At 37.5% G+C, this 15,657-nt stretch overlaps 1 long non-coding RNA gene across 1 annotated transcript in view; it reads right to left on the reverse strand.

Moving 5' to 3' along the window:
- The window catches only part of LOC123953050, a 32,607-nt gene extending 19,727 nt beyond the window's left edge, over nucleotides 1-12,880 (reverse strand). Inside the window, exon 1 of the long non-coding RNA XR_006820802.1 lies at nucleotides 12,805-12,880. This is a non-coding gene — a long non-coding RNA (uncharacterized LOC123953050). The remainder of the gene's footprint in view (nucleotides 1-12,804) is intronic.
- Nucleotides 12,881-15,657: the final 2,777 nt, after the last annotated feature.

Consider the following 15,657-nt stretch of genomic DNA (forward strand, 5'->3'; position numbering starts at 1 on the left):
AAGGTGCCCGCTCTCTGTTGACATTCATGGATCAATTGGTGTGCAAATATTGGATTCTTTCCTGCTATAATAACAGGCAAATAGCAGCAAATCTACTCTCCAGAAAAGCACAGTTACTAAATACTCAAAGGGGTGTGTGCACCTGTATGTGCGTAGGTTCATAATTCCTTTTAATCCAAGGATATAGCACATAGTAGGAGCTCAGTAAAAAAATTTCACCAAGAATCACATTACTCAGCCATAAAAAAGAGTGAAATCTTGCCATTTGCCATGATGTAAATGGACCTAGAAGGTATTATGACAAGTGAAAGAAGTCAGAGAAAGACAAAATCCATCCCACTTTTATGTGAAATCTAGAAAACAAAACAAATGAATAAACAGATTCTTATATACAGGGAAATGGTGATTGCCCAAAGGGAAAGTGGGTGGGGGGATGGGTGAAATAGATGAAGGGGACTAAAGGGTACAAATTTCCACTTATAAAGTAGGAAGTCCCAGAGATGAGAAGTATAGCATAGGAAATACATTCAGTAATATTGCAATAATATTACATGGTGACAGTTGCTGGATATACTTAAGGTGAGCCCTGAGTAATGTAGAGAATTGATGAATCACTATGTCCTACACCTGAAACAAATATAACATTGTATGTCAATTCCACTTCAATAAAAATGATAAAAAGAATCACAGACATTTTTTCCAGAGCTAAAAGGACTCTTAGGGATTATCTACACTGTTCCACCTGCCAGTCATCTTCCCTTTTTCAGATTGACCATTACTGAAGTCCACAGAGATTAACTGAATTACTGGTGATGATTGCTCGTATACTTGGCCTACTTTGAGGGATCTTGCAAAAAACAGTTGTCTTGCATTTGTACATGAATAGTCTTTGAGGATATAACTTATGAGCCACCATATGGCTCCCTGAGGAGTGTCACCTTCAAGAACTCTATTCACTTCTTTTGTCCACTTCACATATCGTGGATTATTTTTTTTTCATATCATGGATTATTAAACTTTAGGGCTGAGCATTCTTTATAGCTACATTATCAACTGAACTCTTCATGAGTGCCCATGAAATAAATTTCTCAAAGAACTTGGACTTAGGGTTCTTTGTCATTGTTCTGAGTAACTGATTTGCGTTTACTTCATGAAAGGTATGGCAATGATTTCTGCTTTGTCTTAGAAATTCCTTGCTAGGAACCTAGATTTAAATCTGTGAAATTAGACATCTTCATAGGACATAGGATATTATGACTTACATTTTGTAAACTAACCTAAACTTTGGTCTCATTTTATTTTTCTTCCCCTTTTTTCTGTTTTTCTGTTTATTTCTATTTTTCTTCCTTTCTTATTTTTAACCTTATTGAACTGTGGGTATTTTGAAGTTCCTTTTCAATATTATACTTAACAATCTTCTTCAGATCTATTATTCATTGCACAGCAAAATAGGCTAGGCCCACATTGACAGTAGTGATGAGACAGGCTTAAGAGATAGAGAATCCAATTAGCTGCTTTTTTAATATTGAATAAAACATTGGGTCCCTGCCAGGTAGAAAGAATATGAAAAGGATTCAGGTTTCCCTCAAGTTCTAAGGTCTCTTCAGCTAACTGGGAAAATAAATGATCATATTTAACATTATATATATACATATAAATATATATTAAAAATATAGTCTATCTTAAAAATGTAATATAGCAAGTGAAATTAATCCAGAATTTTCTCTAGTGGATGGGGTTTATAGGCTCAAATCTGACATGAAAACTATATCGTGTTGTGACTTCACCCCAGTGATGTGGAATGTTCCATCAGCTTCTATTATAAGTTTTATAGTCCTTGCTAAAAGTTTAAAGAGAGCTCTGTGTCACCTGAATTTTGAACAAAAATTCAGCCTACATTCCAGCCAATCATTCTGGTTGGTAGGGATTTTTAGCAAACTGAGGAGACAGCCCCCAAAATTGCTTGAAAAAGTAGCCTCAAAATTGTTTGGAGTGATTTAAATTGTCTTTTTTATGAATTCACAGATTGTAATCCTAGAAATTAAGACTGGAAATGTTGATGAGAATCAAACCCATATTATTAATATATTGCATAAAATCTGTTCATATTTTTGTTTTAAGTATTTATAAAATTTAAGGGGATTTGGATTATTAAGGTAAAATCCTTGCGATTCTAATTTAAAGAGCATAATAGAATAAATGATCTATACGTGGAAGCTAGGATTTGCAATCATACCAATCCGAGCCCTGGTTTTTCTCCTCCTCGGTGCAGGATACTCTAAGAAAGTAACTGATTAGTGTAACTCAATTGCTCTCCAGTAAATAAGTTAATGCTTCCTTTCTGGGTGCTGTTTCCTTTTGTATACCAGCTGTCTCATTCTGTCTGCCTGTGCTGTGTACTTTCTTACCCCCATGTGTTTCTTCATCCTGTTCCAGATAACCACCACCAGGCCTATCTCTGCTTGGAAAAGTTCAGCCCAGCCTATAAGGCACAGCAGAAATGTTCCCCTAGCTGACATCTGACCCTTGTCCCTCCTCCCCAAGCAGGAGCAAGATGTTCAGCAGCCTCTGTGGTATTCTACCTTCCTTGCCCGGGAGGAAGTATGTGTGACTGTCAGCTGTGTGAGCCCATATCCATAAAGGGACAGATCATGACCTGGACACAGTGTCCATCCACAGCAGTCACATAATGCCTGTTCAGTTGAGCTAACCAAATGAGTTAAATTGGCATTCAATATGCTGACCAGCTAGATCCCAGATTGCAACTTGGCCAACCTTAGGGTCCTAAAATCATGGGGATTTGAAATATAATTTAATTCTCTCTGTTTCAAATTCTTCTGTTCTGCAGAGAATTTAACTTGAAGACAGACTTCTGTAGCATGAAATAGCTTGATAGCCACAGATTCTGGACAAAACCCTTCATTTTCAGATCCAGAAACTAAAGATTCTTTAAAATATAAAAATGTAGATATCAAATTTCTCTTAAACATGAGAAGACTCAGCAATATGGGTTCCCATTCTTGAAAAGTGTCCATTGGATGGCATGGCCCCCCATGGTTGCCATGGTCCTCAGCACCCCTGCATTTCCCTGATGCGGAGGCTAAGTGCCAAGATGAGGGTTAACACTCCAAAAAGATGGCACTGTTGTACCGTGGTAATACACCTGGCCTTCTCCCCTTGTGTATGTTACTTGCCTGTCCCTGAAGGCAATTAACTTGAGGCCCCAGATTTGCAGTAGGTGTGGATCTGTGAGGTGGGGAAAATATTGTTTACAAATCAAACTTCATCTGAACTGCGTGTAGTTTGTGATTCGGAGAAATCCACTGTAACTGTAAACCAACTCTTTTGTGCATCAAATAAACACACTTGATTATAGTTCTTTTGCCTTGACAAAGAGTTACATCTTAGCTTGGCATATAATTTTGAGAGCTCAACTTGTCTTATTAAAATTGTGTAAAAATTTCTTTTTTTTATTATGACATTTACATTCACACAGGTGAAGACTAGGTTCAGTGATTATTTTTCTTCCACAAGTTACCTGTTTTTCTGGTTTTCTTTTCCCACACCAATAAGATTGTATCACTTATACAATTTTTATCATGAAAATAAAACTGTTGCCAAGACAAGCTGAAGACTGAGCAATATTAATTTTTGCGAGATACGTGGTGAGTTCCTTAGAGCTATCAACTGAGACTTTTTTTTAATCTTAGAAAGTTTTCCTTTTTAGACTATGCGTCTTAATTTTAAACATTATATGAAGACTTAAATTTCAGATGATGTGGAAAAGCTCTTCAGTGTGGCTTCAATGTCATTATTCAGCCAACATCTGCTCCTTGGCTTCAACTCTGGCCTCAGCCATTGAAAGTCCAATTACTAAATCATCACTTCAGTGGCATTTCTGGTGTCCTTGGACTTGTGCATGACCAAGTGATCACTTTGGTTACAACCATATGTAATCAGTGCAACAAAAAGGGAGATCACGTGGATTAGCTGTTAATATCTGAATATGCAGCTACAAATACTACACATGTAATTGAAGGTAGAAAAGCTCAGATATTTTATATGTTGAGATATAAGAGCATAATTTTTACTGCAAAAGTTAAATGTTGCAATAATGGATAGTTGGGGCCATAGTTTTATGTATAAAACTATTATTTTAAAATCTTAAAAAAGGAAAAGAAATTGAAAGTTTATATATATATATAGTGTGTGTGTGTGTGTGTGTGTGTGTGTGTATAAAGGTTTTATTTATTTGACAGAGAGAGCTATAGTGAGCACAGGAACACAAGCAGGGGGAGTGGGAGAGGGAGAAGCAGACTCCCTCTGAGCAGGGAACCCTATGTGGGGCTCAATCCCAGGACCATGGGATCATGACCTGAGCCGAAGGCAGACATTTAACGACTGATCCACCCAGGTGCCCCGAAAGTTAATACATATATTAAAGAGAGAATAAATTTGCTGAATAGTTTATGAAGAGCATTTTATCTTTTGGGGGTTTACAACTACTTATTAAATTAAAAAGTAATTAACTTAAAGGTTAAGAAGGTATCACTTCTATGCTTTATAAAATTTTTTGGTATACCAACATTCATAATAGTAAATAAAATAATCTTTAAGAATTGTAAAAAATGATAAAAATAAAATAAAAACAATTTTATTGGTAAATAAATGTCATAAAATTTATACATGCTAAGAGTACAGTTCAGGGATTTTTGATTTCAGAACATTTTCATGATCCCAGACAGTTTCTACATGTTCCCTTGTGGCTAATCTTTGCTCCTATTCCCCAGCCCTAGCCAATCCTGTTCCAGGAATGTGCTTGCTCCATCACGACCTCAACCTCAGGCAGTAGAATGACTGCTGCCCCCAACCCCCAATTCATTCAATCACCACTTTAATCAACAGTGCCATTGGGCATGGGTGTCACTACTAGTCACCTGTGGTGCTTGGGTGGCTGTCAGTTAGATGTCTGCCTTCAGCTCAGGTCATGATCCTCAGGTCCTGGGATGGAGCCTCCCTTGGATCCCCCCATGGAACCTGCACTGGGATCTGTGCTCAGTGAAGAGTCGGCTTCTCCTTCTCCCTCTCCCTGCTGCTTGTGCTCTCTCTCTTTCTCTCTCTCTCTCTCTCTCAAATAAGTAAAATCTTAAAAAGCAAAGCAAAACAAAAAACAAAACCCAATGCCATTGGGTATGGAGGTCACCACCATCTCAAAGGGACTGAACCATCTTCCTGGAAGCACAGCGTGCACCCTGCTTGGCAGAACCCCATGCCTACAGAGCTGGAAGAAGCTGGGGGAGTGACTGGGGCTGTCTCATGCAAGAATGTCTCAGACTTCCACTATTCCTTCTTGAATTAATGCAATCCATCTTGAAGTTCAGCTGATTCAGATCTCTGTGCTCTGTGATCGAGTGCTTTCTGTTTGTCTAATCATTTCATCTCTTTTTCCTTCTGGAGTTTCTCTAGTTGGTCTTTGGTCCCACCGATTCTGTTTTGTAATTAGTGCCATCACACTAGTTCCATTTTCTGCTCTGTGCTGCCCCTGAGCTGTGTTTTAGTCAGCTACTGCCATATTCCTTCCTCTACATTTCTTACATGTCCTTGCGATTTACCTTTTTACAGGAGCCGTGTGTCTCAGTGAATTCTTTTTTCATCATTTTCCCCTTAATTTTTAAAAATTTTACCTGATTCCTAAGTACTAATAAGAATAATATTTCCTTGAATATCTGGGTGGCTCAGTCGGTTAAGTGACCACCTTCAGCTCAGGTCATGATCCAGGGGTCCTGGGATCGAGTCCTGCATTGGTCTCCTTGCTCAGCAGGGAATCTGCTTCTCCCTCTGCCTGCCGATCCTCCTGCTTGTGCTCTCTCTCTCTCTGTTTAATAAAAAAACAAAATCTTTTAAAAAAAGAATAATTTCCCCTGCCCATGTGGAGCAATAATTAATCCTTCTTTGATCTTCAAAAACTACCTCTTAACATACTTTCTTTTCTGATTTCTGAACTTTGAGTGAGGAAGATCGCTTCCGGTCTGATGTTTGGTAGCCGATAGGACTCCCATATTTTATTTGGATTCTCTCACTGTCTACCAACATCAGTCAGAATTCTCTTTCAGGATGTAAGCCAGAGTTCAAACAGAAGATATTTATCCTGCTCAGTATTACTTTACTGAGGCAGGTCACTTTTGTTCCTATTACCTGATTTTTCTATGAGATTGTGTATTTACTACTGAAAAATTTGAATCAGTGTGTAGCTCCTTCTTTGTTAGAGGTAGAACATGGGTAAGTTCAGTCTCCCAGGTGGGCTGCCTCCTTTTTATACCCCCAGTTACTCATCATGTGACAAGACGGGATGCAATGCCCTACTGCTGGACTCATGACCTCATGGCCAAGTTGAATCACTGGGCATTCTCTATGCCCAGTATGACTCTAAAGTCAACCCAACAATGATGGACTGAAGAATTCCCAGGAAATAATTCTCATAGGAAGGAAGAACTTTTCAGAAATTAGGTGTCTAGTATAATAACAAATTTTTATGGCTGTGTTGCATTCTTTTTTTTTTTTTAATTTTTATTTATTTATTTTTTCAGTGTAACAGTATTTATTGTTTTTGCCCAACACCCAGTGCTCCATGCAATATATGCCCTCCCTATTACCCACCACCTGTGTTGCATTCTTAAGAAACCCATTCATGAGCTCCCTGGTCATTATGTTTCAGTATGACCCACCTATACCACAGTTAAAACTAATTCCTCCAGGTAATTGAAAAACATCATTAATATTGTTGATATATATCTTCAGTTCCCACCGCTGTTGTAATTTCCCCAATATGTTGGTATTTTATTTATTTATTTATTTACTTACTTATTTTAAGATTTTATTTATTTATTTGACAGAGAGATCCCAAGTAGGGAGAGGGACGAGGGGTGGGGGGAAGCAGACTTCCCGCTCAGCGGAGAGCCGGATGCCAGGCCTAATCCCAGGACCCTGAGATCATGACCTGAGCCGAAGGCAGAGGCTTAACCCACTGAGCCACCCAGGCGCCCCTGTTGGTATTTTAAAGTGTGAAGAGGAAATTAGCAGCCTGTTACCATATGCTAAAAATATCCTAATATTGGCTACACTAATAAGATGTTTTCATGTTAAGTGGGGCTTTTATTTCTCTGACCCTTAAGATTTTTACCCAAATCCATTTATACACTCTACATTTTCTATTCTAGTTTATACAATTTCTGCTCTAGTTTATATACCAAGAAATATTTTGGAGGTGTGTGTGCTAGAGCAGTAAATCTTTTTTTTTTTTTTTAAATATACAGTGCTTCTAAAACTTGAACATGCACGTAAACCCCTGGGGATCCAGTTAAAATGCAGATTCTGCACTTGTAACGATGTCCTGGGTAATGTCAACACTGCCGTTCAGAGCAGTAAGGTGCCAGAGGAGCTGGTATGCTCATGATTTGGAGCCCACATCACTCATATTTTGATTACCATTCAGGAAGACACAAACAGGGACAATTCTGCAATGTCATATTCCAGACTCACTGAGGGCCTGGTGCTCTATGACCTTTGACCCCCAAACGGAGGTTGTTACCAAGTAGTTGCTCTGTTAATAACTGTGTTCCATTTCATGTTCAAATACTCATGGTCTTTTAATCTGGGCAGAGACTGTTTGGAAAGGAGGTGGCCACCACAGATAAGTCTTATCATTTTCATGACATCATTCATACGTTTTTATTTTTTAAAAAGGTAGGGGGCACCTGGGTGGCTCAGTGGGTTCAGCCTCTGCCTTTGTCTCAGGTGATAATCTCAGGGTCCTGAAATCGAGCCCCGCATTGGGCTCTTTCCTCAGCGGGGAGTCTGCTTCCCTCTCTCTCTGCCTGCCTCTCTGCCTACTTGTGATCTCTGTCTGTCAAATAAATAGTCTTTAAAAATAAATAAATAAAAAATAATTTTTAAAAAAGCTTGTAAGAGTTTGAAGTAGGGTTTGTTTGCAACAGTTGATGTCATAAAAATTCAGACCTTTCTTCGAGGCATGGATAGAGGTCATAGAGCCAGAGGTCACATAGCTCCCCAGGGGATTTTTGAAAGGAATGCAGTCTTCCTAGTAAAATAGCCCAGTAAAATAGCCTAGTAAAAGAGCCATGTTGAAAAAGTTGGCTCTACTCTAGAAGACCTGACCTGTTCATCACGTTTAATGACAATAACCGCTCCTGTTGATCCAGAAGAAATGTTGTAGGAGAACCTCCAAATAGATTTCACTGTGGTCCTTTGTCTGCCCGTTTGGACCTTTTTAGGGTGTCAAACCTAAATCAGAGTTAATTTTCAGGATACGACTGGTTTTTTCCCCGCTGCCTGCTTGACGTCCATTATTTTCCAGACTTCTCCTCCAACATTAAATACTTCCTTATTCTTATATTTTCCTTAAAGGACCATCTTCACCATTGGCAGTTTATGAGTAATGCCGACTCTAAGAACTGCAAGGCACATAGCTATAAAGGCTTAACAGGCCAACTTGAGACCTAATGGAAAGGACCGATAGTGGTAGCATTTTCTAAGGTGGTGCCTTCTGAAACTAGCCCACTGGGAGTGTTTGGTCGATGGACACAGGTAGGAAAACAATGTGCCTGGGAAGCTTTGAGGGTCTTAGATGTTTGGAAAAACAGATTATGCAAGTACCACTGACCCCGGTTTTGTAGCTTTGAACAAATCACTGCTGGTACTATTTAATTTCTTATGCTGTGTGGTCTTTGTAAAGTAACTAACAATTAAATTGCATTTATATTTTCAAATAGGGCAGCTCCTTCCATGGGTAATGTTCAAGACAATCTTTTAAGTATCTTTTATCTTTCTTTTTTAGAAATGCAACAGTGTGTTGCCAGTTTAACCTGCATCCATCCATCTGGCCCTTCCTTCCGCCTCCCTGGCCTCCCTCCCTGCCTCTTAGCGTTTTTTCTGCTCAATGTGCATTCCTTTTTATTCTCTTCTTACATAAAAATCCCTTGTGGATGCTCCATGGCTGCCTCCTGAATTTCCAGCCTTCTCACCCTGCCTGGCTATAAACTGTGCTTAAACTTTTCCTGCCTTTCCACAGCATTCAAATCAAGTGACATGCACTGGCCCCCCGCCTCAGCTGATCTAGCTTCTGACTTCAGTCAGCAAGTTTTGAGGTATCTATCTGGACCACTCGCTTTTTCTTCTTCCCAGTGCGAGCCTGTCTGTTACTGTCTTGCTGCCTCTAGCTCTTTAATCCTTCTCGACATTCACCATTGTCCTGTTTTCTGCCTACTGAGTGATGTCCCACTGTTACAGGAAATGTCACTTCAACGCAGACCCAGCAGTAACATTTTTCAAGATTTGACTTTTTAATACGAATGTTTTACTACACTTAACTCCCGACTCCAATTGGCCCCATTTTTATGATTCTAATCTTCATTATGTACTTACTATCTTATTAATTTTGCATCCAGGGACTATGTTCTTTTATCATGTGTACTTAGTCCATAAACCAACCATTCCCCAGACAGTATTTTGCTACAATGAAAATGGGACTATCAATGAACACAACCGATTAGAGAGCAACATAGGGTGATAGATACATGAATATATATGTGCCAAACTGTGCGTGTGTTTGAAAAGGTTAAGGAAGGGTTGTTTAATAGAGGGTATCATAGAAACAGGATAACATTTCAGGAAAATTAAGATGTAGCCCTGCTTTATCGTGTTTCAAAATCAATCCATTCGGAATAAAAATATAAAAGCCATATCAGTGTATAATAAAAATTGACAAAGACTAGAACCTTTAGTCAATAATATACAGCAGGGAACAACTTCATTTTTTAGGAGATAAATTGTAAAGGGATGATTGATAACTTCACTATTTAAAATTTCTATACTATTAAAAAAACCCAAAGGTGCTGATATATACAATATTTTTAAGAACTCATATTTATGAAGATGACATTCAGACTTCAAAGGTTCACTAAAGAGCATATGGATGCATTTCACTAGACTGCAAAGGCTGTAAGGAAAGGGACATTTCTATATATTACATTAAATACAAAACACATATGTCTTAAATATTGAATGAATAATTAAAGGGGAACACATGAAATAGAAGAGCTCATCATTCCAGGAATAAATACATGAAATAAACAACTCTGGACAACTAAAATAGGCCAACTGAAATGTTTTTTTAAAATTATACCATATAGGGGCACCTGGGTGGATCAGTGGGTTAAGCCTCTGCCTTTGGCTCAGGTCATGATCTCAGGGACCTGGGATTGAGTCCGGCATAGGGCTCTCTGCTCAGTGGGGAGTCTGCTTCTCCCTCTCTCTCTGCCTACCTCTCTGCCTACTTGTGATCTCTGTTGAATAAATAAAGAAAAATCTTTTTAAAAAATTATATAATATAAGCAATGTTATAGTAGAATTGGTATACATTCCTTGTAGTGGCTCTATGAATTGGTTACCTTATGAAAGGAAAATGATAATTTGTAATGAGAGCTAATCATCCACCATGAAGAAATTTATCTTAATGAAGTACTCAAGGTTAAATGTCATATATGTATATTAAATAGATACAACTATTTAGTATTTCCTTATTCATAGGTATTTCTATATTAAAGGTGTTAACTCTGTGTCATATTTAATATTAGGGATATGGCTATGCATTCTCACTTTGCACAAGTGTATGTTATGAAACCGTGCAAATAATAGTAAAGCTAAAGATGCATGGAGACTGTTTAAATAAAAATGAAGGCATGTTATTATTATATTATGATTGCAATTATAAAATATCCTGTTAGCCCATAGAAGACAATAGACATATATGCAGAAATAAAAGCAATTTCACGAGGGTGATGAACTTATGGTCTTACTATTATTGTTTTAATGTATTTTTAATATTATAGCTTTAATTAAAATATGTAAGATGATGACTCTACTATTTATATTATATATGTAACATCCATATAATTTACATTCTCATGAATGTAGTGAAGCTGTTGTTCTCCTAGGGAAATTATAATAATTATATATTGACCAAGGACTCTCCACTGAGTATTGAGATACACTGATGAGCCAGGTATAGGGCACTTTCAACTAAGGGTTGAGGGATACCTTGGAAGAAATATTCTTGAATCACTGTCTACCTTAACACCTCTGTGAAATACAAATACAGGTAATGTTTCCTGCCTATAGAGAAAAAAGGCTTAGAGGCATTTGGGCTGTGTCTGCATTGATAATGGGGTTATTTTGGAGTGAACTCACTGGTGGATACTCACCAGGACATAACTTGCAACACTGAAAATATTAATTGTACTTATTTTTATGTCTTAGACTTATGGTTGGGTTTTAAAAGAGTAACTGGTTTATTGAGATATGATTTACAAACCATAAAATTCCCACCTTTAAAGCATATAATTCAATGGTGTTTAGTATATTCACTGAGTTGTACAATCATCACTGCTATGTAATTTAAGGATGCTTTCAGTACCTCAAAATTAAATCCTGTACCCACTAGCAATCAATCCCCATTTTCCCTCCTCCAGCCTAGATCTAGCAACACTCATCTACCTTCCATGTCTATGAATTTCACTGTTCAGGATGTTTCATATAAATGGAATTAGAGGTGTCTTTTGTGTCTGGCTTCTTTCATATAACATGTTTTCAAGGTTTGTCTACATTACAGCATGCATCGTTATTTCATTCTTGTTTTATGGCTGAATAATTTCATTGTATTGATATATCACATTTTGTTTATCCATGGACATTTGGGTTGTTTCCACTTTTTTGCTACTATGAACAATGCTGCTATGAGCTTCATGTACAAGTTGTTGTGTGGACATATATATATTTCCAATCCTCTTGTCTACATACCTAGGAAGGAAATTTCTGGATCACATGGTAACTACATATTGGACATTTTGAGGTGCTGCCAAATGGTTTTCCAAAGCAGTTACAGTATTTTACAATCCTATGTGCAAGTTGCTTTTACTTTCTTCCTTCATTTACTTAGTCTTTTATAATGGGCATATGTCACTTTAATAATAAGAAGAAGCGAGTTATTTTTTAAAAATCTGAGTGCCAATCTGTGCACCACAGTCATTTTGCTACTTTTATTCCATTTGGGTATCATCTTTGTCTTTAAATTTAACAAAGACCTTATCTCCTATCTGTCTATCCATCCATCCACCCATCTATCCAAAGCTACTATGATCGAAGAGGAACAAATTCTTTTTTTTTTTTTAAGATTTTATTTATTTTTTTTAAAGATTTTATTTATTTATTTGAGAGAGAGACAGTGAGAGAAAGCATGAGTGAGGAGAAGGTCAGAGGGAGAAGCCGATTCCCCGTGGAGCTGGGAGACTGATGCAGGACTCAATCTTGGGACTCTGGGATCATGACCTGAGCTGAAGACAGTCATCTAACCAACTGAGCCACCCAGCTGTCCCAAAGATTTTATTTATTTATTCGACAGAGAGAGATCACAAGTAGGCAGAGAGGCAGGCAGAGAGAGAGAGAGAGGGAAAACAGGTTCCCTGCTGAGCAGACAGTCCGATGCGGGGCTACATTCGAGGACCCTGAGATCATACCCTGAGCGGAAGGCAGAGGCTTAACCCACTGAGCCACCCAGACGTCCTGAAAAGGAACAAATTATTTGTTGGATGAAAGAATCTTCTCCCAATCAGTCTGATCAAAGTGATAGACCTCTTCTCACTAGGAAGAGATGCAAACTGCATGTTCTTCACAGGATTTCGCTGTGTAAATCGTTGAGTCCCTATCCTGTGTGTTCTCTGTTACACTTACCTGTGAAAGTACAGTCAAGCCACCTTAGTTGATCAGGGGACTGAGAATAGGGAGGGGAGAAGAGGGATGAGAAAGCCTGTGTGTGATGGGAAAATCCATTTCAGTACATTAGGAATATAAAGCTGTATCTATATATCTGTATATAGGTACAGATATATATATATATGTGTGTGTATATATATGTATATACATATATATATACACACATATATATATATACGTATATATATATACATATATATATACATATATATATGTGTGTGTATATATATGTATATACATATATATATATATACATATACATATATATATACATATATATATATGTGTGTGTATATATATGTATATACATATATATATATGTATATACATATATATACACACACATATATATATATACATATATATGTATATGTGTGTATATATATATGTATATACATATATATACACACACATATATATATATCTGTACCTATATCTGTATATATATCTATATACCTATATATACCTATATCTGTATATATATATGTACCTATATGTCTGTCTCTATATCCATATCTGTATCTATAGCTATTAAATTTGGCTATCAGAGTTTTGACTAGCACAGAGTCCCAAAGTAATTTGCTTAAATAAATAATATGCTCTGTATGTAAAATAATGTTTCTCAGTTGCAGAGGGGAACCCAAAACAATTTAAGTATTGATAACTAGTCTGTCATACTTACCATATGTGATGAATCGGTGTTCAATTTATCTTACTTTTAAGGGCATCATAATAGAACTATATCTTGCCATATTGGAACTTGAGGCAAAAAAAAAAAAATCAGTAATATTGATCCTCCTTTTTTATTGGAAATTTTGACATTTGTTCATTATAGAATTTGTTTGCATTAATTTTGATAAAAAAACTATTGCACTAAATACTTTATGTGTTGATAACTGAGATTTTGAACACCTCCTTCAATTTTACATCCAAAGGGAGTGTCTCGTTGGCCTCATCTTTGTCTCAGCTGTAACTTTGACTCTATTTAGAGTTCCTTAGGTAAAAGAGCTTGAAAACTGAGTGGCAATTTAGTCATGGAGAAACTGAGTCATGGATTAGAGCATTTGATGTCATACATTGGTAGTCATCTAGTGACTAACTGGGAATCATATGGGTAACTCCTACTCTTTTATCAAATCAGAAAGTGATACTCCCTTGTTATATATTTATTAAGGTTCGTTCCTTTTACCTTAATTCCCATTCCACATATTTGATTAGAAAAACAAACTTTTTCTAACTTTTTCAACATTGTCTCTCTAATTTTTAACACTTACAAAGTGGGCATAAGTTTCCCAAAATCTCTAGCAGTTTCATCCTCATTCCTGGCCTTTTAGAATCTTCTGGACAGGAGAAGCACCCTGTCTTAAAGCCATGTGGGGAACTGATACTACTAATTGGAATTTTTTGCATCATTCCTTCATTCCTCTCAAAGACATTTGGCACAAAATGCCTCTCTCTCTCTCTCTCTCTCTCTCTCTAACCAACACTTTAGAGCTTTTCAGTTTGAAAGTGAAAGACAGAAGAGCCAGAGGGTTATGAGAATTTCAGCACATCAAAATGTTTGTTGAACTCGTTGGAAGGACAGTATATCCTGGAGCTATTATTGGAATAGCAAATAGTGAGTGACATTCAGAGTTCATACTGTTTGCTCTGTGATACTGTTGGAATGAGTTTACATCACACACAGGAGTTACCAAGAGGTGACTCCTTGTTGACTGCCAATAACCATTTCTTCCTCAATTTATTATCACAGTGAAGTAAACTTCTTATCTGGAATTCAGATCACTGGGGGAAAGGAAAACCTGCACGGGAGAAGAATGCATCATTTTAGCCCAGTGTTTCCCAGTTATCCCTTGAGTATAGCTATAAAAGTGGTTTCTTAGGGAAACAAATTAGGAAGTTCTGCACATTAAATGTCTGTCTTGGAGGTGCACATGCTCATTTGCATATGAAGGCTCTGAGAAATCCTGCAGGGAAAGTAAAAACCTATAGAGTCTCGTTTAACCCAGCTTTGGCCAAATTTTGTGATGGAACATCTTCCTCTTAGTATGAAACAAGTGCCCCAAAATTTAGAGACTTAAAACAATAAACATTTTATTACCTCCTAGTTTCTGTGGATCAGGAATTTGGGAAGGACTAACACCTGGAAGGTTCTGATTTGGGGGCTGTCATGCAGTGTAGTCAGGTGGTGGCTAATTCTAGAGCAGCAGGTGGCAGGAGCAGCTGGGACATTTTTCTCTTTACATCACCCTGGAGTATCTCCTTGTGGTTTCACAGAGGCTGGATTGCACTTCCTCACAGCATGGCTGCCCACAGTCTTAGGACTCTTTCATGGTAGCTCAGAGCTTCCAACCACAGGTGAAAGCTACGGTGATTTATAACCTTGGATATCAGGCAGCATGACTTTCACTGCCTCCGGTTATATGTAAGTGAATCCCCAAGACCAAAAAACAGGGGAATTCAATTCTACATCTTGATGAGAAAGTGGCAGAGTTCCATTAAGAGAATGTAGACAAGGAGGAGATATTGTTGCTACCGTCTTTGGAAAAGACATTCAAGCCCAGAGCCCTCTTTTCCCCATGAAATCTGTTCAATGTTGGTTCCATGAAATATATACTTTGTGAATGTGGCTTTAGGCAGTTATCACCAGAGCGACTTCTAAACAAAAAGGCAGAATGGACAAAAATGATGTCTTCACAGATTCTACAGATGTCCATATATGCACTGCACAAAGAGATTATTTGTCCTGATGATGCTAAAAGGTACCATTATTTTAAATACCATAGCCCAGGTTGTACCCACTTAGATGTT

The sequence above is a fragment of the Meles meles genome, chromosome 11 (genome assembly GCF_922984935.1).
Source record: "Meles meles chromosome 11, mMelMel3.1 paternal haplotype, whole genome shotgun sequence".
Lineage (NCBI taxonomy): Eukaryota > Metazoa > Chordata > Mammalia > Carnivora > Mustelidae > Meles > Meles meles.